This window comes from Phodopus roborovskii, unplaced genomic scaffold (assembly GCF_943737965.1).
Source record: "Phodopus roborovskii unplaced genomic scaffold, PHOROB, whole genome shotgun sequence".
Classification (NCBI taxonomy): domain Eukaryota; kingdom Metazoa; phylum Chordata; class Mammalia; order Rodentia; family Cricetidae; genus Phodopus; species Phodopus roborovskii.
Genome location: NW_026125355.1, coordinates 71,508 through 82,632, shown reverse-complemented (window position 1 = coordinate 82,632; position 11,125 = coordinate 71,508). Strand labels below are relative to the sequence as shown.

Sequence of the window (11,125 nt, the reverse complement as noted above, 5' to 3'; positions counted from 1 at the left end):
GGATCTGGGCTTTTAATTTAGTCAGTAGATCTCGACCCAGTAATGGATATGAACAGTCCGGTACATGCAAAAAGGAATGTGAGACTTTACCTGATGCGAGATGAACTTTTCTCTCCGTGGTCCATCGGTATTGTTTTTCTCCGGTGGCTCCTTGTACCCAAGCTGTTTTGGTATTCAATGGCCCGTTCGTTTCGGTGAGAACTAAATGTTGGGCTCTAGTGTCCACCAAGAAGGTGACTGGCTGCCCCCCGACTCTTAAGGTTAGCCTGGGCTCAGGGGGGGGCTCCTGGCCCCGACTGCCCTAATCTTCATCTAGGGCTAGAAGCTGAGTTGGTCTTGGGAGTCCGTCTCCACGCCTCTGAGTTTTAGGTCTCTTAGGGCAATCTTTGACCCAATGGCCTTTTTCTTTGCAGTAGGCACACTGGTCTCGATCTACCCTGGGCCTCCTTCCTTCTCCCTTTCTTTCCTGACTTCCTGCACTATGATTATTCTGAGCTACAGTGGCCAGAATTTTGTTTAATTCTTTCCGGTTTCTACGATCCCTCTCTTCTAGTTCCTTTTTTAACTTGTCCTCTCTTTCCTCCTGCAACTTTCTAAGTCTTTCTTCTTTTTCCTCAGGTGTTTCTCTCTTATTAAAGATCTTTTCTGCTTCCTTTACCAGATCCTGCAGGCTATAATCTTGTAAATTATCTAATCTCTGCAACTTAGTCCTAATATCTGGAGCCGACTGCCAAATGAAAGCCATAGAAACATTGCCCCTTTGCTCGTTACTATCAGGATCAAAGGGTGCATACATACGGTAGGCTTCCTTTAGCCTCTCCAAAAATGCAGTCGGAGTTTCCTCCGGTCCCTGGGTTATCTGTCTTACCTGAGCCAAATTCCTGGGTGTTAAAGTCCCAGCAGGGACGATTTAGGGGAAAAATTTCCTCAATTTTATTTGGCAACTGAGTTGCCAAATAAGACGTTTCTCCCAGGAAGATGCGTTGTCCCCCCCCCCCCCCCCCCCGCCCCAAGGTTAGGAGAACCTGCAAAAGCCATATTCAAGTAGGTTAGAGAGCTACAGGGTTTTTGGAGAAGGAGGGGTTGTTAGATTTTTCAATTATAAAGGTTGGACGCCGAGAAAGGCCAGTATTGAAATTGAAATTGGCCTCCTAATCCAGCAGCCTGGCGCAGGGGAAAGGCTCAGCAGGTTCCTTCGGTGGCTGGCTCCCTTTGATCTCGGAGTCAGCTGGCTACCAGGGAGTCCGACACAGTTTTTTTTCCTTTAACCAACTGATTGTGAGCTCGGCTCTGTACATCATCAATGATCTAAAATAAACTTAAGGGGGTGGTTAAAGATTGTTTCATATTTTCTTCGAAATAAAGAATCAGACAGATAAACAGAACAGACAAAACACATAGACAGCCGGCACAAAGACACATGCTGCGCGTTTTCGGCCGTAAAACCGAAACCAGATACTGAGTTGGAGGCACAGAGGGTCTTAAGCCCCCTCTGGCCCCTCCAAAACCACGAATCCCCGGGACTCGTTGTGGGCCCCGAAAAATCGGGCACCCCAGATCCCTGAGACGTCTCCCAGGGTGGCGGGTGGAAGTCCGAGCTCGTCAGCTCCTTCTCAAGCCGCCTACAGACTCGACTAGCCTAGCCGATTACCGATCGCTGCGCAACAAGCAACAAGTAAAAGACATATGAACAAGACAACAAAGAACAGAAATTAAGCGCTGGCCAGCTTACCTCCCTGTGGGTGTCAGTGTCAGTCTCCAGGGGGAAGGGTCTCCAATCTCGGTGGGACCTCCAATGAAAGACCCCCAGAGACCCCAAGAGTTTGGAGCCTGTCAGGGGGAAGGCCCTTGCCCCCAAGAGACGAGACCAGACCACTGGATGCAAGTGCAAGAGGTTGTTTATTGTTTACACACAGGTACCTATGGACGCCCCAGTCTTTTGAGAGACTGAGAGAGCGTGCCTGATTAAAGCATATGCAGTTTATATAAGGTTGGTGTAGCAAGAAGCAGGCTTACAGAAGCAGAAGCATGGTTACAGGGAATTCATTGTTTCATCTAAATGTTGCAGTTGTAGTTAACCAAGGACAGTTGGTTATTCGGGTTGGGCACAAAGAATACAAAGAATTCAGTTATGACTATCTCAGCATACTGGACACTGTCCTGCTGACCTTGCTTTGGTCCAAGCTGCAGACTACAGATATCTGGTTGCGTTGGATGAGAGCAGCACCTGGTTCCCTCCTGTACTTTTCTCATAACTTGACCTTGGCAAATTAGCAAGAGCAATTTAAACAGGCAATAAGCATAGTGGGGGTCTTTCACCATCTGTGACTCCCAGGCTGAGCTTCTCTTTTCTTGCAGCAGGGTGTGTAGTCAGGCCTTTTCCTCAGGGACATTGGCTCCCCAATAATGATATGGAGCTTATTACTAATTATGAAAGCTCAACCAATAGCTTAGCCTTGCTTCTAACTAGCTCTTATAACTTAAATTAACCCATTTTTATTAATTTACTTTCTGCTTCATGGCTTTATTACCTCATCTTCACACTATGAACCATCCTGTTTGCTCTACATTCTCTGGCATCTCTGCCTTCTTATTCCCAGCACCCTCTCTGACCCTACAAAATCCTGCCTGGCTATTGGCCATTCAGCTTTCCATTAAACCAATTCAAGTGACACATCTTCACTGTATACAAAAGTTTATTCCACAACATTTCCCCATTTTTGTCTAAATAAAAAAGAAAGGCTTTTTAACTCTAACATAGTAAAACTATATACAATAAGAACAATTAATCAGATATTGTCTTAATAGAAAGAAAAGGTATTAGCTTTAACAAATGAAACTATACACAGTAAGAACAATTATCAAGTAAGAATTACATTCACAATATCCAGTCTATTTGTATTTGGCCAATTTAGAGAAAATGCTCCATTATTTATCCTCTCATGATAAGTACATGTTTTGTACCTAAGTTACTTTTTATAATTACTAAGGAAAACTGTAACTATAACTATCTAGTCTTCAACTCCATATCTTTCCCAAGAAAGATATAAATAATATTACCTGAGTAAGCAGGAAGTACCAAGCAAGCAACTTCCAAAATTATGAAACAACAGAGACATCTGGCTTCCTGAACAGTCACCCCCAAGGTTTCTCTGCAATGCTGGGGTATTTATCTTCAGGCTACAGACCTAGACTATCTGACAAATGTTTTGTAAAGCAGAAATTTTGAAAGACTGTCCTATTTTGTCATGGCAAAATTCAACCCTCTTTCTTTTATGTCCTGATTGTCTAGTTTGGACAGCATACTGTCATCAGCCCAGACAAGGGCAGTTTCTTTGCCCAATGACTAGCTTTTGCCACAAAGGAAGCAAACTCCATATAGAGGTTCTTCAATGCTCATCATCTTTTTATTTTTATTTTTTAAGTAAATTGGTGCTGCCAGGAGGAGACATGTCTCACGTCATGAAAAGTTCTATATTATTAAAACATTTTAAATGCTGTATTTGGCAAGTCTTTGAAGTATTTGAAAATCACCAGTCTATCTAAAATATATCTCTGTATGATCTTGAAAACATACCTAATCTAACATGACTATAAGTTTGATATTATAGATAACTATTAACCTGTAGCTTCCAAGGACTAGAACTTTATAATACATTTTTAAATGAATTACATAGATATAATACCTTAAATAAGAGTAGAAAAATATGTACAGTATAACAAAAAACTTTAAATTTGTATCAGTATACAAAAGTTCATACCAATATAAAATATTTAAGACTAATGGTTGTTCAAAAGCAGACTCAACAATCTACCCTTTCATCCCATCATTTCTATACTATATCTGCCCTTTTCCCTTCAGTAACAGATCCTTGAATTTAGTGTCCTCTGTTTAGCTTTCTTCCTGACCATGACTAGTTACAATTTGTAGCGATTCCCCAATAAACTGTGATAAACATCCATAAGCCACCCAAATGTTCAAAACCCACCCACCCTACCTCTTGGGGATGTGGATATCCTGTTTTCTAGACTGCTTCCTGTTGTCTGGGGATGTTGGCATCTTTAGAGGACCCTGGGGAAATTGGGATAATGTGCCTGTTGTCTAGCCTCCATGTAATGGAAAAATACTGGGCTTATCTGAAATCTGACTGTAGTAGTCTGTGAGGCGAACATCTCAGCCAGCAGCCTTGAAGCTGTCCTGAATGTAGAACTCTGAAGAAACTGCGGCAGAGGCACTCTGAGAGGCTGGGTCACCTGTTCTCATTGATGCCTGGTCCCCTTGCTCTGAAATCACACAGACTTTCCAATGAAACATGCATATTTGTATTAGCACAATATAGACTATGTGTTGTACACAAGCCAGCCAAAGATATTTTTTTAATGTTTGAGCAGGTAAAATATGTGTTCCCTGTCTTGTAGCTTTTTTAGATGTCTATATCCAGGATTTTCAGGGGGTCTTCCCCAAATAAATCTGATCTCTATCAACCTTGAATGAATCCACAGTCTTTCTTTTTCTGTGGAAACAAAAGCATAACCTTTTCCCGAATGTAAAATATTTTTGACTTCCATTTTTGAAGTTAAGACACTTTTTAAAATATATAGATTGGCTTAATTCAGCATTCCCTCCCATAATCCAATGTCTCTCAGCAACTGTTGTCTGTTCATTAGCATTCAAAAAATACAAAATTAACAAAACATAATATAAAGTCCAAACTCCTTGTGTTATAATATTTCCTATTTTTACATGGCTTATTACTTCTTTTTTTATACTTGGCTCTTTATAGACATTACTATTTTTAAACTTTTTTATGACTGTCTATACCTTTTTTTTTTTTCTAAAGCCTATGCACTGTTTAGAAGGTATTTTTTTCCCATCTGAACCTGCTTTATGGTGTATCTGTAACCTTTTCTGTCTGCATGAGCAAAACCTTAAACTACCACACAGCTTAGCTCATGGCACAATAGTGGCTCAAGCCAGCAGACAGTGACTGGAAGACACTAGTCTGTACTGCAGCCAGCATGAGAAACTTGCAGGACTAAGAAGCCACGTTTGGCTTTATTTTTGTGTATTTGGAAACTTTTTAAAAAGTTTTTTCAGGCTTTATGTAGAAGTACATGCCCCCACATTGGATGATATTTGTAGTTGAACATTTGTGTCAGGACCATTGGCTCCCCAATAATGATATGGAGGCTTATTACTAGTTATGAAAGATCAACTGGTAGCTTAGGCTTGTTTCTAAATACCTCTTCTAGCTTGAATTAACCAGTTTTTATTAATTTGCTTTCTGCCTTGTGGCTTTATTACCTCATCTCTGTAGTGCCCATCCTGCTTCTCTGCAGTCCCTGGGATTTCCAACTTCTTCCCAGTGTCTTCTCTGCCTGAGAACCCTGCCTAGCTATTGGTCATTTAGCTTTTTATTAAAACAATCCAAGTGACACAAATTATTCCACAACAGAGATGGGCATATAGATTCAAGTTATAGGAAGCCTGATGAGACCAGAGAGGTTGTCTGACTTTGGTGAAGCTGTTTCTTAGTTTGGACAGGGAATGGAGATTGTGTCCATGCATTAGAGATCTTGAGGGACTAAATCAAGAGAAGGCCTGGCAATTAAATGGGCATCTGTTTTGCTGATGCATGCCACTTATGGTTAGACTCTCAGCATACCAGACTGTGGGTCTCTAAAGGGTTTTTATAACCTCTGCTTTGAATTAAGGGTTCACACTATATTTTTTACTCGTTGCCTTTCTTTCTTTTTTTTCTTTTTTGCTAGATCTCCAAGACCTTGAAGCAACTTATAGGATCCAACCAGACAGTATGCCGCCTCATGTACTTTCTGTGCTTGCATGCATTCTCTTCGTGGCCCAATGAGGAGCTGCTGTATGCAGGCTCCTGAAACTCAAAGCCAATGAAGATACAAGCTTGACCTTCATGGTCAACTCCATGGTAGAGCGCTATGATGCTGTGGGTGAAGAACACCATGGATTCCATGGGAAGAAGAGTCTCCCAATATAACAAGGACTGAATGATGAGGCTACACCAAGGCATGGTCTTCCAGAACTGACTATGAAGTTTATACAGCATGTCACTGCCTACGGCCACTGCCAACCCTCCCTCCTTATTATCACCTAAGAAAACCCAACATTATATTGACAGAATTTGCAGAACTCCAAACTGTTGGAAGCTTTCAGCACAAAAGAAGGAAAGATGTTGCATTCAGGCCAAAAAAAGGGAGCTATCAAGAAAATGTCATCTCCTTGTAGCAAGAAGAAGGAGAGCAGCCACATTGGTTGAAATAAGCCAGTCACGGTGCTCATGGTACTAGAAGGCAATCTTTACCAGAAGAAAATGGTAATCATAAATATCATCCAGGTACAAACTCTATGACATACAACAGTGACCTGCTTGCAAGACATACTGTAGGTGCAATCATGGCACAAAAATTATGGAAGTAACAAACCACTTTTTAAAATTGGACTTAAGTTCAACTCCCTGAGGTTGACCCCATACCTGACACTGCAAAAGTGGCCAAGAACTGAATACTTATACAGGCCACAGGCCTAGGGTAAAACCTACTACTATTATTCTTCTAAAGGAGCATAGCAATAATTGTCCTAAAGACATACTGCTATACCCATAGATCAGTGCCTCATTCAGCCCTTATCAGAGAAGATTTTCTTGCAATAGATGGTTATTAACAGCGACCCACAACAGGTGAATGTGCAGAATATGAGAGAGCCTTTAGAGCACTAAATCCTAAATGAAATGTGTCAGATTCTTGGCCACTTTAGCAATGCCTCCTAGAAATGTCAGAATTACACTCTTAATCTCTTAAAATCTCATCTGCACAGTTGCCTAAACATGACCTGAACAAGGAGTAAACTGTTATATATGCTAACATGGAAGGCAGAAAGCTTGTGAGAATTCAACCCTAGGAAAAGAAGAACAGCCAACCAACTAAGGAATGCTGAGAGTGTGAGAAATGGTCTTCCCCAAGGAAGAAGACACCAATTGGTACCAAGGGGTCAACCCTTAAAACACACACACACACACACACACACACACACACACACACACACACACACCATTATGGACTGTCTCATCTCCACAGCATTCTTCTGTAACTTTTCTGGAAGAAGGAACCTTTGATCAAATCCCCAGAGTCCTCCCTAGGGGGCTGTGCTCTTTCCCCCCAAAGCATCCCTGTTGCAAATCCACGGAGCAGATCCTGTTAGAGTCATTTCCCAGAGCCTCCAACAAACGGCCCTCCCACTTGGAAATCAGTTCTGTCACCCCTGAGAATGGAGATTGTTTCAAAAGCTTCACTTTCTTCTAGGAGGGAGAGGCTTGTACCGTTTCCACTCCTTCAGGATTTTAGTTATGTGATCCTCTTACATCCCAGGCAACCACCCACCTGCTTCCTGTAGCTTTACACATAACTTTACATCTCCTACAGCTTCCTATAAATACCTGGCTCAGTACATCATTTTAAGATTCATTCATGCTATGGTGTGCATCAGCAGGTCTGTCTTTTTATATTGGTTGTCCATTATGTCTTAATGCATGAGAGCCATGCTACATAAAAGTAATGATTTACACTCTCTTGGAAATTCAGAGTATAGGAAATATTCTAGGTTGTGTATTTAAAAGTTACAGTCAGCATGCTCTGTATAACCATGAACATGTCACTACTCTTAATGTAGCCTTTCCTCTTCTTCAGATGGGAGCCATAAAAGTACCTGACAGGCTACATTAAGCAATGTTTGGATTTGAGATGAGCAGCCCCCAGGCCTGTGTGTCTGCTCACATTTGATCAGCTCCTGGAAAAGCTGTCTGTTGGCTCTGCCCCCATGAAAAGTTGAGAAATGATGGATGTCACCATTGTCTTAAAGTCATACTCTTTAGGCAGGCAGGTATTTTTTTTAATCATTCTTCGGATATGTGATGTTCATACATGTGTATGCATGTTTACACATGTATGTACATTTATGTGTGGAGATATCACAGGTCTTCTTTGGTACTTACATGTTGAAGCGAGATCTCTCAGTTAAACTCAGAGCTTACCGATGCAGTCAGTCTGAATATCCAGATAGCCCCCATGACCCCCTTTCTCCACCTTTCAACACTGGAATTACAGGGGCTTCTACCCAGCATTTATGTGGGTTCTGGGGCTCCAAACTCCTGTCCTCATATTTGAGCAGCAAGCATTTTAACCACCGAACTAGCACCCCACATTCTTTTTAAAAACATACCTATTTCAAAATAGCCATGACTAGACGTGAATATAAATTATCAAGTGAAACAATACTAAAAAGAAAAATTGGATTCATTTGTGTAAATGTTTTGAGAAAATTTTGAGGCAGAATTTTGCGTTGGCACCAAGGCTGGCCTCAACAATTCTCCTGCCTTAACCCTCAAGTGCTGAGATTACAAGTACGTGCTACCACGACCAGATGAAAAATCTGAACTGACCAAAGATCTGTATCCATTTCTTGGAGTAGCAAAACCACAAGTAAATGCTGAAAACAAATTGTTTTTGCTGAATGGAGAAATTCACATTCCAGGAGCTTGGCTGTTCCTTACCCCAAGAAAGGAGTGTGTCATGCGGTTTTGCCACCCTCACACACAAAAAGAACTGAAAATGCCATATCACTGCAATCTCAAGACCTCCATGACAGGGGGAGGTGTTTGCTGTCTTGGTTGTATTGATGAAGAAGATGTGTCTTAGAAAGTTCCAGGTGTCACAGAACGAACTGGCCCATGGTCTAGTGGCCTGCTCAGAAATGTACTTCTTCATTTATGGTGCAACTACTCCCTCCTACACAGCGAGCAGGAAGTAAGCCATGTGGGGAAAACCTCCAAAAGACCATCCCAGGGAACTTAGACACAGACAGGTTCTACTGCCAATGTCTTCAAGATAGTTCCATCTGGCATCCCCTGACTCTGAGGATCTTTATGGGCCAGAACACAGCAGCAATAAATGGACCATGGCAATCTTTCAACCTCCTTCTGCACCCTGAGAACATTTTAGTGTAAGATTAAAGAACATTTCTAGCCGAAGATGTCTGTTCACCGAGTGCTTCCTTTGTCTCTGGGGGAGCCCAAGTATGTCCAGAGATAAGAATCAGGTATCAGTACCAACCAGAACCATCAAAAAGGCTGTCAAGTAGAAAAGGGAATTAACAGTGTTCTTGTTAGCTAGAAAGTGACGTCATTGGGACTGCTATAACAAAAACAACAAAAAAAAGTCATCAGTTGGGTGTCTGAGAAGTGCAAGCCTTTCTTTAAAAAGTCTCCTGGGGATTAAAGATTAAAGTGTGATTATTATGAGTAGTTTTCCTGCCTACCTGGTCCCACTGCCGTGCCAGCCCCAACTCTAACACAGAGATGCTGTGTTAGATATAAAGCTGTTGGCCTGTTACTAGCATTACTTATCAGCTAGCTCTGTCTTAAATACTAACCCATTTCTATTAATCTAAGTATTTCCATGTGTTCTTATCTTAGCAGAGAGAGGGGCCAGTGTTCTGCTCTCCCCGTCCTACATCTTGACTCCCCCTACCACTCCCTCAATCCTCCTTGTCTCCTAGCACCCCCTATCTTGCTTTCCTATTGGCCAACAGTGCTTTACTCATTAACCAATACAAGAAACATATTTACAGAATGACATCTCCCATCATCTCCTCTTTTCTGTCTAAAATAAGAAGGCTTTTAACTTTAACATAGCAATATAATGAAACAGTTATCAAATAAAAACTATAGTTAACAATATTTAGTCCATTAACATTGGCATGATTTAAAAAAATGTTTTCCCATGATCTATCCTATCTTTATGAGTTTAAAGTCTTATAAGTAACTTGTTTTTTTTGGGGGGGGGGTCAGGCAGGCATCTTGAGTTTTATTCAGTGGATTTCTGGGTCTAGAGTTTAAAGTCTTATAAGTAACCTTTTGGGGGGGGGGGGGTCAGGCAGGCATCTTGAGTTTTATTCAGTGGGTTTCTGGGTCTAGAAGAAGGTGTTAGGCCTCTTGGTGAAGCGTGGCTTGTGCTGGTGCTGCAGTACACGGTGAGGCAATGGAAACTTGATCTTGGAGTCATGGAACTGCTTCACAGCCGGCCCACGGCACTTGCCTGCCTCCATCTCCTCCACCTTCATGATCTGGATGGAGTGTGCACAGGCATGGTGTCGGGCACCCATGTCTCAGTAGCACTGTGTGACAGCCCCAGAAGTGGTCAGGTCCTGGCACTCTCAGAACATGTTGTGTGTGCCAGTGCTGGAGTCATAGCGCAGCCAGATGCCGAAGTTCTTCACATGCAGTGGTGATTTCTCAAACACTTGTCCACAACTCACTATCTCCCCAGATGATTTCTTCCTCTTCCTCAGCTGCAACATGAAATACCAGAAGCAGGACTTGGCCACTACATGGTTTGGCACAAAGATGCGCATTCAGTGCCGGTGGCACTTCGGGGTGGGTAAGCCCCACCACCTTGTACTCCCGAAGCCTGCCCGAGGCCTTCATGGAGGTGCATGCTCCTTTGCCGCCAGTCACAAAAGGAAGTCTTATATGTAATCTATCTTTAACCTTAACTAAGGAAAACTATAAACATACTATCTGTTTTCAACTCCATCAAAGACCACAGAAGGATAATATATAAACTCTAGAAATGACAGAAACATCTTGCTACCTGATCAGTCATCCGAAGTTCTTCTGTAATGTTTTGTCTTCAGCCTATGGGCCACAGTGTGTCTGGCAGACTCCTCAGCAAAGCAGGAAACTTTAAACTGTCCATCTATATTGGCAGTTTGTCAGTCACTTTTCTCTGTGTCCTGCAGACTGTCTGGCAGACTCTTCCATGAAGCAGTAATCCTATAGCAATGTCCATCTTGTATCAGCAGTCACTTTTCTGTGGGTCCTGTATGTCCAGTTTATTCAACATAAAGTCAAACAGTCCAGACAAGAGCAGTATCTTGTCCAAATGGCTAGTCTTGCCATATTAGAAGCAGACTCCATAACGAGTTTCTTTGATGTTCATCTTCCTTTCTGTCGCAGGTGGTGTTGCCAGGAGCAGCTATGTCTCACTATCAAGAAAAACCCTAAACCATTTTAAATGCCATATTCTGAAAGTCTTT

The 11,125-nt window shown here is 42.0% G+C and overlaps 1 pseudogene; it reads right to left on the bottom strand.

The window, feature by feature from the left end:
* Nucleotides 1–10,000: 10,000 nt before the first annotated feature.
* Nucleotides 10,001–10,514, bottom strand: LOC127214477 (60S ribosomal protein L18a-like; annotated as a pseudogene).
* Nucleotides 10,515–11,125: the final 611 nt, after the last annotated feature.